This window comes from Pinus tabuliformis, chromosome 8, assembly GCF_031772625.1.
Source record: "Pinus tabuliformis cultivar Carrire ecotype Pingquan chromosome 8, CPIR1, whole genome shotgun sequence".
Classification (NCBI taxonomy): Eukaryota; Viridiplantae; Streptophyta; class Pinopsida; order Pinales; family Pinaceae; genus Pinus; species Pinus tabuliformis.
The window spans coordinates 1,631,355,284-1,631,373,961 of record NC_142294.1 but is presented as its reverse complement, the minus strand read 5'-3'; the positions used below and the strand labels follow the sequence as shown (position 1 = coordinate 1,631,373,961).

At 35.1% G+C, this 18,678-nt stretch overlaps 1 pseudogene; it reads right to left on the bottom strand.

Annotated features, from left to right (window-relative positions):
* Positions 1-307: 307 nt before the first annotated feature.
* The window catches only part of LOC149242384 (stromal cell-derived factor 2-like protein), a 111,047-nt pseudogene continuing 92,676 nt past the window's right edge, over positions 308-18,678 (bottom strand).

The window sequence follows — 18,678 nt, the reverse complement described above, 5'->3', positions numbered from 1 at the left end:
CAGAAGAATAATCAATACATTACCTGAACGGTGATCTATATTGTGAATCTGGGCAGTATTCAAATGACAGAATCCATACAAATTCTTTTAAAGCAAAGAAAGAGACTCGCAACTGATATGAAAATATAAATACAGAGTTTTAAGTCAAAATAGATACGGCCGCAAGGCTGTAACAGTCCAGTTCCAGAACAAATGGGTCTAGAACCCAACATATGTAACCAGAAGAGTCGTGTTTGAAATTTAACTCAAGATTCATATACAATACACAGTTTTAAAACTACAACAATTCAAAGATTGAACTACAGTCTCATAAACTGGAAGCTTTCCAACCCAGAACCGTTGGAAGCGTTAGGGTTTCTCTAGAACCCATATCACGAAACCAAGAAGAATTGGAGCAGGTCAATGAAGAACCTCCCGTCGCCATCTGCGTCCAACCATGGAAGAGTAAGGTTGGGGCTTCGGTCAGGCGCAGGGGTAACCCTCTGCCGACAGATAGAAGAACAAAAACAAAGGGACATTTTTAACCCGGATTAAAATACATACAACAAACAGAAAGCTGAAGGGTCGCACCTGTTGAATCGTCGGCATTCCATAACCTTGAAGAGGACCTCCCTGCCCGAGTCAATCTCAGAGGCGGACATCTGCATTATGCATTAAACGGCAGAGGATAATCGTTAGTCCTGATTTCCTAAGGGAAAAACCAAGAGAACCGAAAAACGATAAACTTAATAGAACCAAACTCATACGTTAACGACTGCAACACTTACCAGAAGTCATTTCGGATGTTTATAAAACACAGGACGGACGCTCGGCGATGAGGATGCGCGCTGGGCGGAGAGGGTAGGTGTTCGCTCGGCGCAAAGTCGTCAATCAATCCACTGACTGTGGCGGGGTGGAGCGGAGAACAGCAGAGTCGCCGAGTTATGCCGGAAAGCTCGAAGAGTCGAGAAGAGGAAGGTTTATATAGCATCAACCTCCAGAAGTGATGTCGAGGGGGCATCTCCACCCTCCGATCCATTCTGGAACATCCTTACCGTCGATTGAGGCGGCAAAAAAAAACAAGCGGGAATTCTCTAACCCCGAACCACACCCCTTCACGTGAACAGGCCGGCGGAATTTATTGCCGCGTCCATATGTCCACTGCGGATGGTGCCAGCGGTGCTGACAGTCAGAGTTGTCTCGGAATGCCAAATGCTGCAGCACTTAGGTTATACGATGTGTTTCACATATGGAGTGGGGCGATACATTAAGTCTAACAAATATAACATACACAAACACTATCAGCTCGTGAATATAATACATGACCCTATCGGTCCATGCTAACTAAGAACTATAACGATAATGGAGTTGTGACCTTATCGTAAATTTTTTTTATGTATATATTTACCATATGGGGTTGGGTATGTGACATTTATGTGATTGGATTTTAAGGTTGTTTTTTCTTCCCTAATGGATAAGAACATCTCTTTCCTCCTAAAAAGGTGCCCTCCCCTTAAAAGAGAGGGTAGAGAGTCTAGAGTATCTACACCTCTATATGTTAAATATCATTTTTATTGTTAAATAACCAATCTAATTCTGAATCTACCAAGTGCCTAGAGTCATTAAATCTCTTTTCACTCTAAAACAGGTTTGCATCCTAAGAGATTTGATCTCTCTTTTCCCTTGGAAGATCTGGAGTTAAGATGGATCTAGGCTGATGGTTAAAAAGGTAAATTTAGAGAACAACTATAAAAGTCAAAAGACAAAAATTTAAAAAGCACAAGGAAAATAAAAAAGAAAAAAAGACGAAAATTTAGAAACCATTAGTATAGAGTCTATGGACAAAAGTAAAGTTTACATGACAATCATAGAAATCAGCCATAAAAATAAAAAAAAACACCCAAGCTGAAAAGACAAAAATTATAGAAATGAAGACTAGGGACAAAAGTAAAGCTTTGTATGACAGCCATAAAGACGAAAATTTAGAAATGGAGTTTATGGACAAATAAATCAGACATAAAAGCCAAAAAGCCAAATATTTAGAAATGAAGTTTATGGACAAAGAAATTAGAAATAAAAGTAAAAAAAAGCAAAGCCAAGAAGACAAATGTTTAGAAATGGAGCCTATGGACAAAAATAAATTTACATGACAGTGGTAAAGACAGTTTAGAAATGGAATCTATGGGCAAAATATAGCTTTATGACATCTATACAAATAATTAAAAAAAACAATATTTACATAAAAGTTATAAAATTGAAAAAGCTAAAACAACAAAACCTTAAAAAACATTGTTATGGATAAAGGCAATGTTTACATAATATCTATAAAATATTAAAAAAAGGTTTTTATATGAGTCATAAAGTCAAAAAGTTAAAATGCATGATTATGGATAAAGACAATAGGTTTTTATATGAGTCATAAAGTCAAAAAGTTAAAATGCATGATTATGGATAAAGACAATGTTTACATGATAGCCATAAAAGTGAAAAAGAAAAATTTCATAAATAAATATATAGATAAATTTAAAGTTTAAATGAATATATGATAAAATTAAAGTTTACATGACAGTTACAAAAAGTCAAAAAATCTAAAGGACAAGTTTCAAGAGCGCATGTCTAAAAAAAGCAAAAGTGAAAAAGAAAATTTTCATATATAAAGATGTAGATAAAATTAAAGTTTACATGATAGATATAAAGAGTCAAAAAATCTAAAAGACCTAAACAAAGCAAAAGTGAAAAAGAAAATTCTCATAAATAGATATATTGATAAAACTAAAGTTTACATTACAATTATAAAAAGTCAAAAAATCTAAAAGACAAAAGTTTCAAAAGCACATGTTTAAACAAAGGAAAATAACTAAAATGACAAAAGTTTCAGTAGAATAAGTATGGACAGGCTAAAGCAAGTGTTGAAGAAGGAAAAAATTGGTTTTTATTAGAGGAGAGCTAAAATGAAAAAAGTTTCATAAGCATAAAAGTGCCAAAGACTAGTTTTTTTTAAAGAAAAATTTGTTTTTTTTTGGGTGTAAAGTGAAAATTATATAAGACAAAATGAAAATTGTACAAAAGAAATTTCAATTTACAAAATCACATTTTTAAGTCTCTATTTTATACATTTAAATGTGTAAATATCATGTAAATATTTTTGTCTATGTGTTGATTCTTGTGGATTTTATAAAAGGCATTTTGTGTTGTATTAATGATGTAACTTATACATGTCAACTTGAGTAATGAAGTAATCAAGAATTATTTTGGTGCAAGTTTCTCTTACCTAACAGATCCTCCAAAATCTAGGGATAAAATGTTTGGACACCTCACTTTGCATATTGTACTTACCTAACTTGTCCTCCACGATTAGTAAATGCATCATTAACACAAGGCCATGGAATGAATCCATGCTCTCCTATGCATGCGATTTCACTCTCTATGTATCTCCATTGGCATATTTCTCCTTGATGTCTATAACGGTTCTACCTCCTCGCTCTTTGATCCTTTAGTTGTTGGTCTGTACCTATCTCCATTGTTTTTCCTTTGGAGTCTGTAAGGGTTCTCCTTTCCTACTTTTCAACCCTCTAGATCCCTTCATTTGTTTTGTAATTGGTTCTATATGAATATGGCCATAATAGGGCTACTAATTGTACATAAGTCTAGTTGTTGGGAAATCTTGGTAGAAAAAGTGTAAAAGTATGTTATTGAGTAGAAATATTGCTAGGCTCATACTTGATTCTACTAATCATACATTAGTCTAGTTGTTGGGCAAACTTGGGTGTAGAAGGGTAAAGTATGATATTGAGTAAAGGCTAAAAAATGTGTGCTAAGCTCTTACCTATGTGAGGCTAGACTTATGTTGTTGGGATTTTATAAATTGCGTAGGCATATGTGAACATAGATGATTGAATCCATGCTAATGTGCATTCATGAAATGTTCTTGGTTGCTCAATTGCTCATTTCCCTTAGTAGGTTAAGGTTCCAAGTAAACTTGTAGGTAGCTTTACCTTTGTCATCTCATATCCTTGCTTGGGGATGATATTTGAATAAAATGCCTATGATTGGGTGGTAAATGTTTTTTTGGCAATGATTCAACATGTTTATATTTATGTATAAAATAAGTATTAAATTTATTGTTTGTTTGCTGAGTTTCACATGATGTATTATATGCCCTTGTTTTCAAACCAGATACTTACTTTACATAGCTATGAATTATGTAGTGTCTATGTTAGAATGCATTGTCTTAGTAATTAGCTTGTGCTTATGTTCAATTTTTGAGCTTTGAAAGTGCATTGAGTAGTTTGGTTGAGTCAGAGTACCTTGCCATCTATTGAGAAATTAAGGGTTCTGTGACAATGTAGTGCATGCATTATCCAAAATGATCAAGAAAAGTCCATTTTGATCGGAATCTATTGAGGTAGTTTATTTGAGTTAGAATAATTCGTTACCCATTAAGAAACTAAGGGTTGTGTGATGGCGTAGTGCATGCATTATCTAAATGACCTAGTAACTTCATTCTCATCAGAATTTGATAAAGAAAAAAATCTAGAGAAGATATAGTTCTAGGCCGTTTTAGGATTTTTCAAGGTTCTAGGTTGATTTGAAGGCCCTCAAAACCCTTGAGGGCATGCACGAACCATTCCCTTGTATTTGTGTAGGGCACCTAATTTTTTGTCAAATTTATCACCTTAAACTCTGTTAAGATGTGTTTATAATACAAGTAAGGTATTGTGATGTTTGAGGGAAAATAATTTGTTAATATATTAAAAAATACCTTGCATGTTAGGATAAATAATAATTTATTGTTCTATGTTGATGGGAGGAATTCGTTGTTGAAATAACCAAGAGCCATTTCATTGATAACTAAGAGCCACATCAACTGGGTGACTAATTTCCCAAAAATGGCTAAGTGCCATTCTACTGTGATCAAACAAGATATATTTGAGGCCTCCATAAATGGTTAAGTGTCATTTCAATAGGGTAAGAATGATAGGAAAATAAGTGCCATCCTTCTAGTTAAAGGAAGTCATGTTAGCAAAATAATCAAAGAGAATATTAAACATAATGGTTGATTTCCTAAACATCTAATGTGTTAGTGAATAGTAATAATGCTAGTGGAATAATTTAATGCCAATGGTATTGTAATTATCTAGAAACAAATTTTGGTTAATTCTTGTTTCATTTTGAAGAAACAATATAGTCAAATGTGGAAAATTGGTTGTCATTTTACTAGAGAAGCAATTTTTGTGGAATGATCGATTATAGTGACAATATAATGATTAAGTTGTTGCACTAATAGAAAGATCAATTTCTTAATGCCCGATTATGTTCCATTTTGTTGCTAAGGTGGTGGTGAGACATGGTTTCCATGCACTAGTAAATGATAAACTTCCTAAAAGTCTACGAGATCTCATTTTGTTAGTGAAGCATCACAATGGTTGTTTTTTGGTGTTAGGAGAACAATTTAGTTTCAATGGTAGTTTCAATGTTTGATTTTTAGCATTGATGGACTGACCAAATTTCAAGATTGGAAAAATTGCTAACAATCAATGTTTGTAGAATGAACAAAGTTCCATTTTGCTAGTAAAGGTAATCACATGCTAGTAGAATGTGTGGCTGTAATGTTAGGAATGGTTGGATTCTTGAACTTCATTCTGATTCCACTAGTGAATAAAATGCTTATTAGCATAATGATGCACTAGAAAAATAGTCAATTTCCCAAATTTGACTCTGTAATTTCATTGGTAATGAGAATGTGTATCAATGAAATGTTTTCATTAGTAAAGAGAATGTGTATTGATGAAATTTTGTATTAGTACATAGGTCACACTCGCAAATTTGACTAAGTGTCATCTTGTTAGTAAATGAGACATGCTTGTGGAATAGTGTATTTGTGGAATAATCAAGAGTCTCGAATTCAATAAAGTGTCAGTTTGCTAATGAAGGAACCATGCATTAACAAAATGTTTCGTTATTTTGATGTTGGAAAATGCCCATTGGAACCCATTGGAACCCTCAGTTGACCCAGTTTCATCAAAATTGGACTATAGCACACTTTGGGCCTTCATCAAATTTTTAGAAGCTAAAAAGCAACCATAGAAAGGAAAATAGAATATATGGAGCAAAATTTCCATAGGAATTTCTTTTTAACAAGTTTAAGAAATTGAGAGAATTTGTTGAAAAAAAGAACACTTTGAGAACTTTTCGAAGGGTATTAGAGCTAGCAACTCTTTTAAGTGTCAAGCAACCAATATTGGAAGGACATTGAAGCTAGGTTGGATATCTACTTTGAGAACAAGACTAATTGTTGGAATGACTTTCTAGAGAACAAATCTAGGAATTTATATCCATGTTTATTATAGGCTAGGTTTTGATATTTGATCAAATTGTCCTTGACGCAAATTTTGTATATTGGAAGTGCCAAAATAGGGAAAGTTCAACTTAATAGAAACCATTATAAATGACTAGAATATCCAAATTCAACCATCCCGAGTTCATTGGGAAGGTTACAATTATATTTTTTGTATAATGAACAATATTATTAATTTTATAGAAATTGAAGCAAAGTTCAGCCTCTAGATTTGATTTAACTAGTAAATCACCATGGTCCCTTCTCATGAGATCTTGAGTAATTGCTATGAAGATATCATAAAAGAGGATGTACACATAAAAATATTGAGACAATTGGAAAAATGGCCATGGTGTTTCCCAAATGAAATGACATAAATTGTGAGGGGTTTGTAGGGGAAGATTCATAGTGAGAACACTACACCTTCAATGTGTAGATCAACCTTGAAGTAAAATGTTGGAATACTCTAAGGTTGAGGATTGTTTATTTAAATAATGGATTTATGGAGACTAGATGTATGTCATTGAAACATTATAGAGAATTATGTGTGGATAACATGGACGGGTTAATGAAAATGTAACAAGATTAACTAGACTTCATGTATGTTGTGATGGAGCTCTAAAGGAATAATGATGTACCCATGTAGATGCGTGGCTTAATGCAAGTTTAGTTATGCACTAGAGTTGGAATATGTTGACATATAAATGTTACTAGCATCTCATTGCAATGGAATTGAGGTTTCTTTACTCCAATTTTAGATATGATGTCCTTAATTTAGATTCTTTCGTATTATTAGAATTCTACTCTATGATTGAAATGGTTCGAAAGATATTCTATCATCCTTCACTAAAAATGTGATTCATGATTACTTATTTTAATAGACTAAATAAATGATCATGTTGATAGGAAATGAATTATGAGCACAATATGACATTGTAACAAATTGATAGAATGGTGATAATAGTGTTGATTAATCTAGGGAAATTAGATATAGTAGGATTCTTCTTTACTTGATAACAATTTGTGAAGTAATTTTTCAATTTAACTTGTTAGCTTGATATTCTTCTCTTATTATTATTGTATGTGTGTTTACTTCATCAAACTGCTACCAGAACACAAGAAACAAGAACACAAGATATTGGCTCTCTATCAGGGAAAAACCTCTCTCTCTTAGAGAGGAAAACCCTTTCGTAAATTTCTCTTATTGATCAATGCCAAACCCTAGACCCTTGACAAGAATATCCTCCAAGCACAATAAAAAGTCCTTCCTTCTTCCGACACTTTGTTTCCCCGCACTTCGTCCTCCTTCTTCTAGCACTTTGTTCCCTGACACTTCATCCTCCTTCTTCCTTTGACAACTAGTGATATACCTTGTTTATGTGAGCTATAGAAGAGATACTTATCTTTGATACTTAGTGAGATCCTTCACCTATGAAGATACCTTCCTTCTCTTGTCCAACTGAGCTTCTTCTTGATGTGTAGTTGTAGACTTGATATGACAACACTGCAGCCCTAATTTCTCACACGTGTGGGAGGTTTCCTTGTATATTTGACTCCTTTTACCTTCGCTTGGGAGAGCCTCTTCTTCGCTCTAGTGGGAGGCCTTATAGGCCTAAGTTTCTAGCCCAAAAAATGAGAGATATGAGATTGTTATGTTGCTGCTGTTATGACCGCAGAGAGACCTCCTTTTCTCACACGTGTGACTGTGATTTACCCTTAGAACAACCCTCTAAACTTCGGTTTTGTCTTCTCCTTCTTCGCTACACTAGAGGCTCCTTTTACTTCGACTTTATTCACCCTTTTTCAGTCTTCCTTTTCTTGCTGATTTCAGAGGTATCATTACTTGTCGTTGGAGGAGTGGACAACCTCTATATATAGAGGTTTGTCCCTCCTTTAGGCTAACTTGAGGCCAACTTCATTTTTCTTCTTTGGATTAGCTTCTTTTGGTGATGTCGTTGCATGGAGGACTTGTGACTTTGCTTGGAGGGATATCTTTGACTCTTATACAAATGTATACATAGTGTAACATGCCCTTAAGGGCCTTCAATATTTTATTTTGACCCTTTGACGTACCTATAGCACTTTGACATGTGTTATACCTATTTCAATGAGCAAGAAACTCATTGATAAATAGAACAAAAATAATATTTCTTTTCTTGTATAAATACAAATATCAAAAGTAAATTTATGAAGAACGAACCTAGTTACACTTTCTTCAACACTCCCTCTTAACTATGGAGGTATTCATAAATCATTACAAGGTTTTTGGATATTTTTCAATCTTGAAGAATTCACATAAGAGAAACTGGATTGGAAATCCATCTGTTATAGCATCATAGTAATTGGGAACTTGTTAGAACTCCCTCTTAGCTAGGGACTTGTCCATTCATCAACAACTTCTTCTTCGTGGGTCCTTCAACTGCTTGATCTCCTTTCTTTTGATGTCATGAAGTCTTTTTTTGAACTTCTTCTTGGTAGGGCACCGACCATTGATCACTTTCTTTCCTAACTTCGTGATGTCATTGCTGCCTTTGTGGAAAATTGCCTTCTTGATATATGTGAGGATCGTTCATCATTTGGATACTCCTTTGTCACCCGACTATGCCTCGAAATATTTGTCACATATATGCTTGGTTGTACTTGCTTGTTCCCATACTTTGATTTAGTAGCCCTTTAGGAATTCATCCTGATATTAATTCAACATTGAATAATGCTTTTGTTGGATGGCTTCTTAATCATGACATCTTTGTAGAGTTGAATCAATTATCTGTACCTTAATATATCCAAGGCCTTCATAGGTGTCAAGGGTCCCTTGATATTTTTCTTCTTTTGTCAAAGTTGTCATTCCTTTTTCGGGAGATGTCTTTAATGGATCTTGTCAGATAGTGATTCTTTGAGACCATGGTGTTCTTCACATGCTTGATCTCTTTCTTCATTTTCTTCTTTTTGAATTGATTAGTCAACCACCTTGTACTCCTTATAGGAACACTTCTTCATGTTGACCTTCATTGCATTGTAGTACATGCCTTCGAGCATGTCATTGGTGAAAGAGATCCTTTTATGCTTGATCATGCTTTAGAAATATTCCTAGACCCAATAATATATATGATAACATGAATTAAAATTTGATGCATACATACCTCATCTTGATTCTTCTTTGATCATCTTGGCTTCATTTGATGGTTCTTCTTGATTGGTGTAGCCTTTCTTGCTTCATATTTTCTTGCCTGCATATCATTCTTTTTGGCATCCCATGAATGGGACTCCCAATGAAACATCCGCTCTTATTTATGAACTTTATTTTGAATATTCTATAAGAGGATCTTGAAGACCCTTATCCTGCAAATGTTTCTTCCTTTTGATGATAGAGGCCTTCTAAGATTTTAATCATGATCAATTATTCTTTCATTGTGGATGAGGTCCTATAATAGGTATGCTCCTTCTACATGAATATCTTGAGCTATATCTATACCATTCTCCTATATTCTAGAAGATGCTACTTAACCATGCATTCTATCCTATCTCTATATGCTCCTATGCTACTCAAAACTTTGAAACAAGACTTAAGTAAAGAGGTTGACCGAGTCATAGGATCTTCCTTCTTCTTTCACTTCTTGAGTTATGCAAGCTTCTTCTATTTTTCTCTTGTTGTTGTTGTCATTATTAAGTTTGGGACAATCCCTTTTGTAGTGTCCATATGCTTGACATCCAAAGCATTCGACTTTGGACATATCTCTATTGCTCGTTCTTCGTGGACCAAATTTGCCAAATTTTCCCTTTCTCAAATGCTTGCTCCTTTGATCCCACACCATCCTTGGCTTTGAGTCTAGTTTCCTCTATCTTGCGTAGAGACCATAGATCACTTAGTGGGGTGGATTCCTTCTTGGAATATATGCTTGATGTGAAGTTGCCCCAATCCTCACATAGAGCATTGAGTACTACAATTGTCATTTCTTTGTTAGACATGGCTTCTCCTAGTTCTTGAAGTTGATATATCATCTCAAAGATATTCATGAAGTAGGGAGCTATTCCTTCCTTTGATATATTCATATTGTACAAATCATTTCGTAGAGATATCACTTCTCCAGCCATGCTTACCAAGAATAGCTTAATTAGTTTATCATAGATTTATTTTGATGTTTCAAATTTGGAGACATAAGGAATGAGAGAGTCTTTGATATATTCTATTATAATATTTTGAGCTCTTGTCTCATCCTTATTGTACTTGGCTAAGGCTTGAGCTTTTTTCCTTAGTAGGGATAGTGGTATTCCCTTTGATGAGGTTTAAAGTTCATTCTCTTTGAGAAGTAAATAAATCCTCTTCTTCCATGCAAGGAAGTTAGTGGTCCCAAACAATTTGTTGCTTTCCTTGCAAAAAGACATCGATTTATGTTTAGGAGGGGACATATATACTTACTTGATAGAGTTTGAGATGTAGCAGACTTTATTTTGAAGACTTTATGGCTTGCCTTCTTGGATCTTGATGCTCTTCAAATTTCTTTCTTCAAATAGATTTGCTTGATGATGAGATCTGCTTGGAGAGTGATGACTTGTCTCGTAGTTCTTCTTCCCTTGAAGATGGTGTAGCTTGATGTAGGTCCCATTTTGACTTGATCTTCTTGAAGGTGCCTTTATACGAAAGGCTTTTATTTAGTAGTCTTCCTTGATGAATAGTAGATGGTATACCTTCTTGTCCTTGATGTGTTTGGGACTTCTTGGCTTGATGCTTCAACCTTGTAGTTGTTCTTGAGATGAATGGTTGAGGATCAATCCCCTCATGGATCTCCTCCTATTCACTTGAGCCAATTCACTAAAGGAACCACACAGTGGCACGGTTAAAGGCAGGGGTCAAACATGTGGCAGTAGAAGTCCGAATGCATCATGTTTCTCCAGTTTTATTTCCAAATAGCAAATCGTCGAGATAGCGCTTTTATTGTTAAGTTTAAAATTTCAATAAGGATTTATTAAAAGACTTGTAGGCATAAAAGTCTCAAACTGTTGAGCACACATTTTATATATAAACGTCTATCCGCTGTAAAGGATAGAAGGGAAGTAATAGTTATATTTATGAAGAATTGTGAAACAAAACATTGTTCTCATATTCAATTAAAGCTACCTTTCTGTTATTCGATGCGTATGTGAGCGTGATTTACACCTACTGTATGCAGAGGGCCCTTGCAGATAGTCGAGGTTTAGTTTATTTAATTTTATCGCTTTCTGTTATTGCATTTCGTTCTAGTTTAGTTTACTTGTTTCGTTGTTTCATCATTTCATTATAACTCAGTTATTTCATTTATCATTTCGTTATTTCGTTTGTGCTTACATTTCTTCACAGTCGTTTAATGGTTTAGTTCTTCAACGTTTTTTTCACTTAATTAGAGTCAATATTTTTATGCTTTTAGAATTATAACTTCTATATATTCTGTAGTCAGTGTTAGAAGATTAATTTAATGATTTTTAGAATTAGAGTTTGTATATACTTTGCAGACAAATTTTGAAGGATCGCATTATTGCTCTTAGAATCATTTGAATTTCAGTACTTTGTTTTATAGCAGCAAGGTGTTTTGGATAGATTCATAATGGTATAATGATTAACATAAGATGATTTAGAATGATACTTAATATAGGTGTGAACTAGTAGATGAGTATAACAATAGCTTAACCTCCACTTATTAATTTGTAGAAATATAACTCTAATATAATAGGAACCTAGATAACAACGAAAATCCCAAAACAAATATAACCATCATCTCACAAACTAAAGGAAAGGCTCCTAGCATATATAGTGCGCTTTCACTTCATAAGTTTACCAACTCCGATTGATAATTTATGCTTGCAATTTAAGAATATTAAATTGACCAAACGTTTTGGCGCCGTTGCGGGGAAGTGTAAATATAAGTCTAAAAAAAAATCAATAAAAACATGATATGCATAGGGAAAGAGACTCTAGAGGTAGGTTTGTAGGTAGAGGAAGAAGTTTAATTCCCACATCATCACTCACTCCACCACGACCACGTAGTGCCACACCACCCAAACAAACTCGAATTCCATCCATAGTAGGCCAATATAGACTTCCTGAAATGTTGGGATCCGAAATCCAATCTGAAGGTTCACCAACTTCATCAACAGAAGTTGTAATTGAAGTAGATCCTACATCTCCAAGAACAAGAATAATTTTCCTATCTTCAACTGGAGAACAACTTCTAGCTCAAGAGTTGGAAGTTCCTATTGAAGAAGAAGAAGAAGAAACTTACTTCAAACCATTGATACAGGAACCAGAAGAACTAGAAGAAAAGCTAGATAATCCTGTTGTAGAATCGAATATTTATTCTGAGGAATCCATCATGGATGAAGAAGGAGAAGGAGAAGTACACAATGTCAATGGTGAACAACATAGGATTGGAGGAGGAGGAGGAGGAAATAGAGGAGGTGGAAGAGGAGGTGGTAGAGGTAGAGGAAGAGGAGATTCAAAACCTTTTGGATTCCCTATCCTTAGGATACAACATTAACAATGAAAAACATATTTCTTTCTATCCTCCATAATTTTCATGGAATAAGAAGTGAAGACCCAAAGGCATTTCTCTTTTAATTTGAAGTATTATGTAGATCATATGTGTAGGTTTTAACCCTGTACAAAAATTACCTGCATATGAATTCTAAAAATAGAAAACAATGGCAATAGCATAACACATAAAACAAATATACACAAAGATTTTCTCCTGGATCCCAAAACCGGGACTACCAGATTGATTTTTAATTATGTTCCTTTCAATATTACAATACATATATTTACATGCCGAAGCATCCATAAACCCAATACATTAACCCTGGATTAGAACCTAACTGTAGTTCCCTTGACTAGATCTATAAAATACCATGGACCGAAAACCATTGTGCCCAAAACCATGTGCGAAATCCATTCACAAAACCATAGGTAGGTCCGCCCACCTAATATAGGGTCCAAAATATTTTTCCCAAGCCACTGCCCTGGACCCCGTGCAGGGGGGCTACTGCCCCCCTGCTTACCCCCTAATAGCCACTCCCCATGTGACCCCCCGGTAGTGCCCGACGCAACATACAAGGGTAGCTACAACCCCCCCACGCGTGGGCTAGTCATGGAAATAATATAACACAACCCGACATTCTCCCACTTGTTGTTTCTTTCCACAGGGGGCCACATGAGAGCCTAGTCATTGATCCAATGCCCATTGTTTCTCTACACCAAGGGAACTTCTCAGTGCTCACAAACTTTGTCAATGCATCTGCAATATTCTTCAAAGTGTCCACCTTTACGAACAACACCTTTTTTTCTTCTACCATATCTCTCGCAAAGTGATACTGAACATTAATGTGCTTTGTCTTTGAATGATACACAGGATTCTTTGCTAAGAAAATTTCACTTTCACCTCTCTAAACACCACATCTCGGTTGTACACAACCTTCCTTGTTACTGGGTTCCAAAGCTTATAACCTTTTAAACCATTCTTATACCCAATAAAGATGCACTTTTCAGATTTACTATCCAAATTTGTTCTTTTCTCCTTTGGAACATGTACATATTCATCACATCCAAATACCCTCAGATATGAAAGAGAAGGTTTTTTACTAGTCCATACCTCTTGTGGAGTCTTATCCTCCAACGCTGATGAAGGTGATCTATTGACTAGGTAACATGCAGTCTCCACCACCTTTGCCCAAAATTCCTGTCTTAACCCGACACTGCTAAGCATGCTTGTTGCCCTTTCCATCAACGTCTTCTTCATTCTTTCTGCAACTCCATTTTTCTCAGGTGTGTATGGAGTGTCTTATGCCATGCTATACCACACTTCTTATAGAACTCTTCAAATTCCTTCTTGTAAAACTCTCCACCGCTATCTGTCCTCAACACCTTTATCTTCTTCTATGTCTGGTTTTCCACCAGAGCCTTACATTCTTTAAACCTATCAATGATTTTAGATTTCTTCTTGAGGAAAGATATCCATGTATTCCTTAATAAGTCATCTATAAATGATACATAGTACACTTACTTGCCTAGTGATGGAACCGAAACAGGTCCAAACACATCATTCTGCACAAGCTCTAATATCTGTTTCGCCCTCTCACCACTAGAGAGGAAACTCACCCAATTCTGCTTCCCATATACAAATTTTTCACAGAAATCAAAATCCAGAGAACTATTAGACATACCTTCTACCATACCTTTACCAAGAAGTGTTCGAAGGCCATTTTCTCCAATATGTCCAAGCCTTTGATGCCATAACATGGTATTTTCTCCAGAGACCACTAGATTTTCTGCTCCACTTTCAGGAATCAAAGAACTATTGCACTCATCAATAGCAGTGCTACCTTGCAGCTTGTACAGAGTTCCAATCCGAACTCCCCACATCAATACCAATGCTCCCTGAACCATCTTGTAGGTATCTTTCTCGAACACTGTTTTTACACCTGCATCATCCATCTGGCTTACAAAAATTAGATTTATGGCTAATGCAGGAATATGCAGAACACCCGGAAGTGTTCTAATCCTTCCACCTTGAAACTTCAACTTGACTTTTCCGTGACCAACGATTCTAGCTTTCCTGTCATCCCCTAAGAAGACATCACCACCATCATATTTCTCATACTCGCAGAACTTCTCTTTATGGGGAGCGAAGTGAAAGGATGCACTTGAGTCAATCAACCATGTCTCATGATCTACATGTGTACTTGAAGAAGAAGCCAAGCACACATCCCCACCTTCATCTCAGGTGGTTTTTTCCTCTGTAGAGGGAGCACCATCAGATCCCTTTCCTTTCTCAGGAGCTTTAGATTTACAGTCCTTTTTCTAGTGCCCTTCCTTTCCACATTTCCAGCACACCTTTACAGGTTTTCTTGGAGATTTATATCTCTCTCTAGATTTAGATCTCCCACTCGAGGACTTATTTTTTTTATGTTTTGGGACCGTCATCGTATAGACAATGCATCACCATTTTGGCTTTCCATATTTTTCCGTCTCATCTCCTCCATCAGCAAGGATGAGACTATTTCATCAAACTGCGAGGTAGTTGCATTACTACCTATTGCAACAACCAGACTATCCCACGAATCTGGTAGAGAACACAACAAATTGATGCACGTATCTTCATATGAAATTTTAATATCAATAGATAATAATTGTCTTACCACAATATTAAATGCGTTCAGATACTCTATCACCGAGTTTCCTTCTTTCATCCTTAGGTTATACAACTTTTTCCGTAGGAACAATTTATTCACCAGAGACTTAGATTGGTACAAAGTCGCTAACTTGTCCCACAAAGCCTTCGTCGTAGCTTCCCCTGATACATTCAACAATAATGAATTTGAGACACACAATTGTATTGTGATTTTTTCCTTCCGATCCAACTTCTTCTAGTATTCATCGAAAACTGCCGTTGGTTTAGTACCTAGATCTACCGCGATCCACTGATCTTTATCCACCAACAAATCCTCCATCTTGAGTTTCCACAACTCAAAACTCTGACCATTAAATTTCTCAATCTCTATCTTTCCACTGCTCGCCATCTTCTTTTACCACAATAATTGATCCCACAAATCTCCTACTGAACAGGGTCTACCACAAGCCCGAGCAAAACCCCTCAGCAGTAAAGGCGTCCCCTTGAAGCCAAAACAACTCCGATACCAAATGTAGGTTTTAACCTCGTACAAAAATTACCTGCATACGAATTAAAAAAACAGAAAATAAACAAATGCGAGAGCATAACACATAAAAAAATATACACAGAGATTTTCCCCTAGATCCCAAAACCTGGACTACCAGACTAATTTTTCATTATTTTCCTTTCAATGTTACAATACATATATATACATGCCAAAGCATCCATAAACCCCAATCCATTAATCTTGGATTAGAACATAACTGTAGTTCCCTTGACCAAATCTACAAAATACCATGGACTGAAAACCATCGTGCCCAAAACCATGTGCGAAATCCATGCACAAAACCATAGGTAGGTCCGACCACCTAGAATATAACACAACCCAAAAATATGATTATCTGCATGATGCTCAAAAACTAAAATTGTTCCCTACCACCTTAAAGGGTTCAACATTAAAATGGTTTATGAGTTTAGGAATGAATTCTATAAGAACATGGGCACAAATGAAAGATGCATTCTTGGAGAAATACAAGGATTATTGTATGCCTCATAGCATTAAAGATGTAGTCTTCTAAATGGTACAAAAAGAAGATGAGAATCTTGAAGATTTTGTCAAAATATTTGTTTATAATATCAAAAGGGAAAAATGAATAATCTGGATGAGGAAACTTTGAAAGCTCTCTTACTCAAATCCATTAAAGATGAGTGGATTGATCTTCTCAATCTAATGGGAAAAGGAGATATTTTCCAGTTACCATTTGCAGATATTTGTGATCTATGTGTACACATTTCTAGAGGTAAAGCAAGAACATGGAAAAGTCCAAGGGATCCTCTTTTATCAAGAGTAAATAAATCTACAACCGGTACAATGAGTAGGTGAAAAATAGGTAGTTTGCTTGATAACTTTAAAACATATATTTTAGAGAGCCTCAATGAGCAAATTGACACCCTTAAAATACAAAACAAGCAGAAAGCCAAAAATGTTGCATTATCCATCTTTTGTCCTACGCGTAGAAAGAAAAATGCTTTGAGAGAATGTCTTTTAGATTTAAAAATCATAGAAACCTGTGTTATATGTGCAGAAAATCACAATACAAAAAAATATCCTTCTATACCAGGTCTTAAGGTTGTGTTTAGTGAAGAAGGAATGCCAAATCGGGTAGACCCTCTTTACTTTATTACCAAAAGACCATGGCAAAATCCTCAAACAAATCAAACTCAAGGTTAATCCTCAACAATTTGCACAATCTTCACAAAATAATTGGAATCCACCTATGCCATGGCAGCCTTGGGCTCAACCACAATCTTGGAATCAAGGATGGAAAAATCCTTATGGAAGATATTCTCAATATCAACAATATATGCCACCTTATACAAATTTTCCACCACAATACTTCCCTAAAACCAACCAGTGACCTCAGGCTCAAACTCAAAATGAAAATCCACAACTTTCTTTGCCATTTCCATAAAAATCAAATCAATTACCCATTCAACAACTCCCAAATCCAAACAATACAATTCCACAACCTGTTTACAACTTAGAAGGACAAAATCCTCAAACTTATATGATAACTCCATTAGATCTAAATAATGTTCAATTAAGGTCTGGTAGAGTATTAGAAAGGAAGAAACCATCTATTGTTATTTAGGAAACAGAAAATAATTCTCAAAAATATAATAATAACTCTGAAGAAGAGATTTCCCTTCCTCAGAAAGAAAATATTGAAACATAAAAAAATCCTACACAGTCTAATAATACTCCTATTATAGAACAACCTTCAATATCTATCTCAAGACCACCTTTTCCTGAAAGGTTGACAATCGAAAAAGGAGTAGACAAACAAATTATACTGTTTGATTATGATATGTTAGATGAATTGAAAAATGTCTGTATCAAAATTCCCTTATTACAAGCAATAAAATAAGTACCGATTTTTGCAAAAGAAATTAAGGAATTGAGTACTCAAGAATCAAGAAGAAAAAGAAAAGACATAAAAGGAATTCAACTAGTCAGAAGAATTGTAGATATCATGATGGGGAAGACTACAATTCAAAAATATTTAGATCCAGGAAGCCCCATTGTGAAAACACTCATCAATGGAACTGAAATACCAAACACACCGATTGATCTAGGAGCAGCCATAAACATAATGAACAAACAAACTATGGATAAATTGAAGCTTCCTAATCTTCAATACACACCAACATTGTTACAATTAACAGATATGTCTGTAATTAAACCTAATGGTGTGTTAGAAGATATATATGTATCCTTAGATTCTTGGGAATATCCTGTTGATTTCATGATTCTAACACCCAAGAATAATTTAGGAGGATATCCATTAATTTTAGGAAGGGTTAGCTACAGCCGATGCTTTTATTAGTTGTAGATCAGTAGACATGTTTATCTCGGTTGGAAGCTCGACAAAGAAATTTACATTGTACCCACCTACAAAAACAATGATAGAAGTAGAAAATGAAGAATGGATAAATGATGATAATGATATACAACCAATTTTCACTATTGCACAAATAAATGAAGAGGATCAAATTTTAAATTCAATAGAAAATAATGAACCCTCTTTATATTGTGACAATAGTCAGGATTTTCAAGAACAATGTAATATTGAATATCTATCATCTAGACAAATTTCTTTACATTATATGGAAAATTTTGGAAACTCTTCAATAGAAATTCTTCCAGGGAAAATTTTGAATATCAAT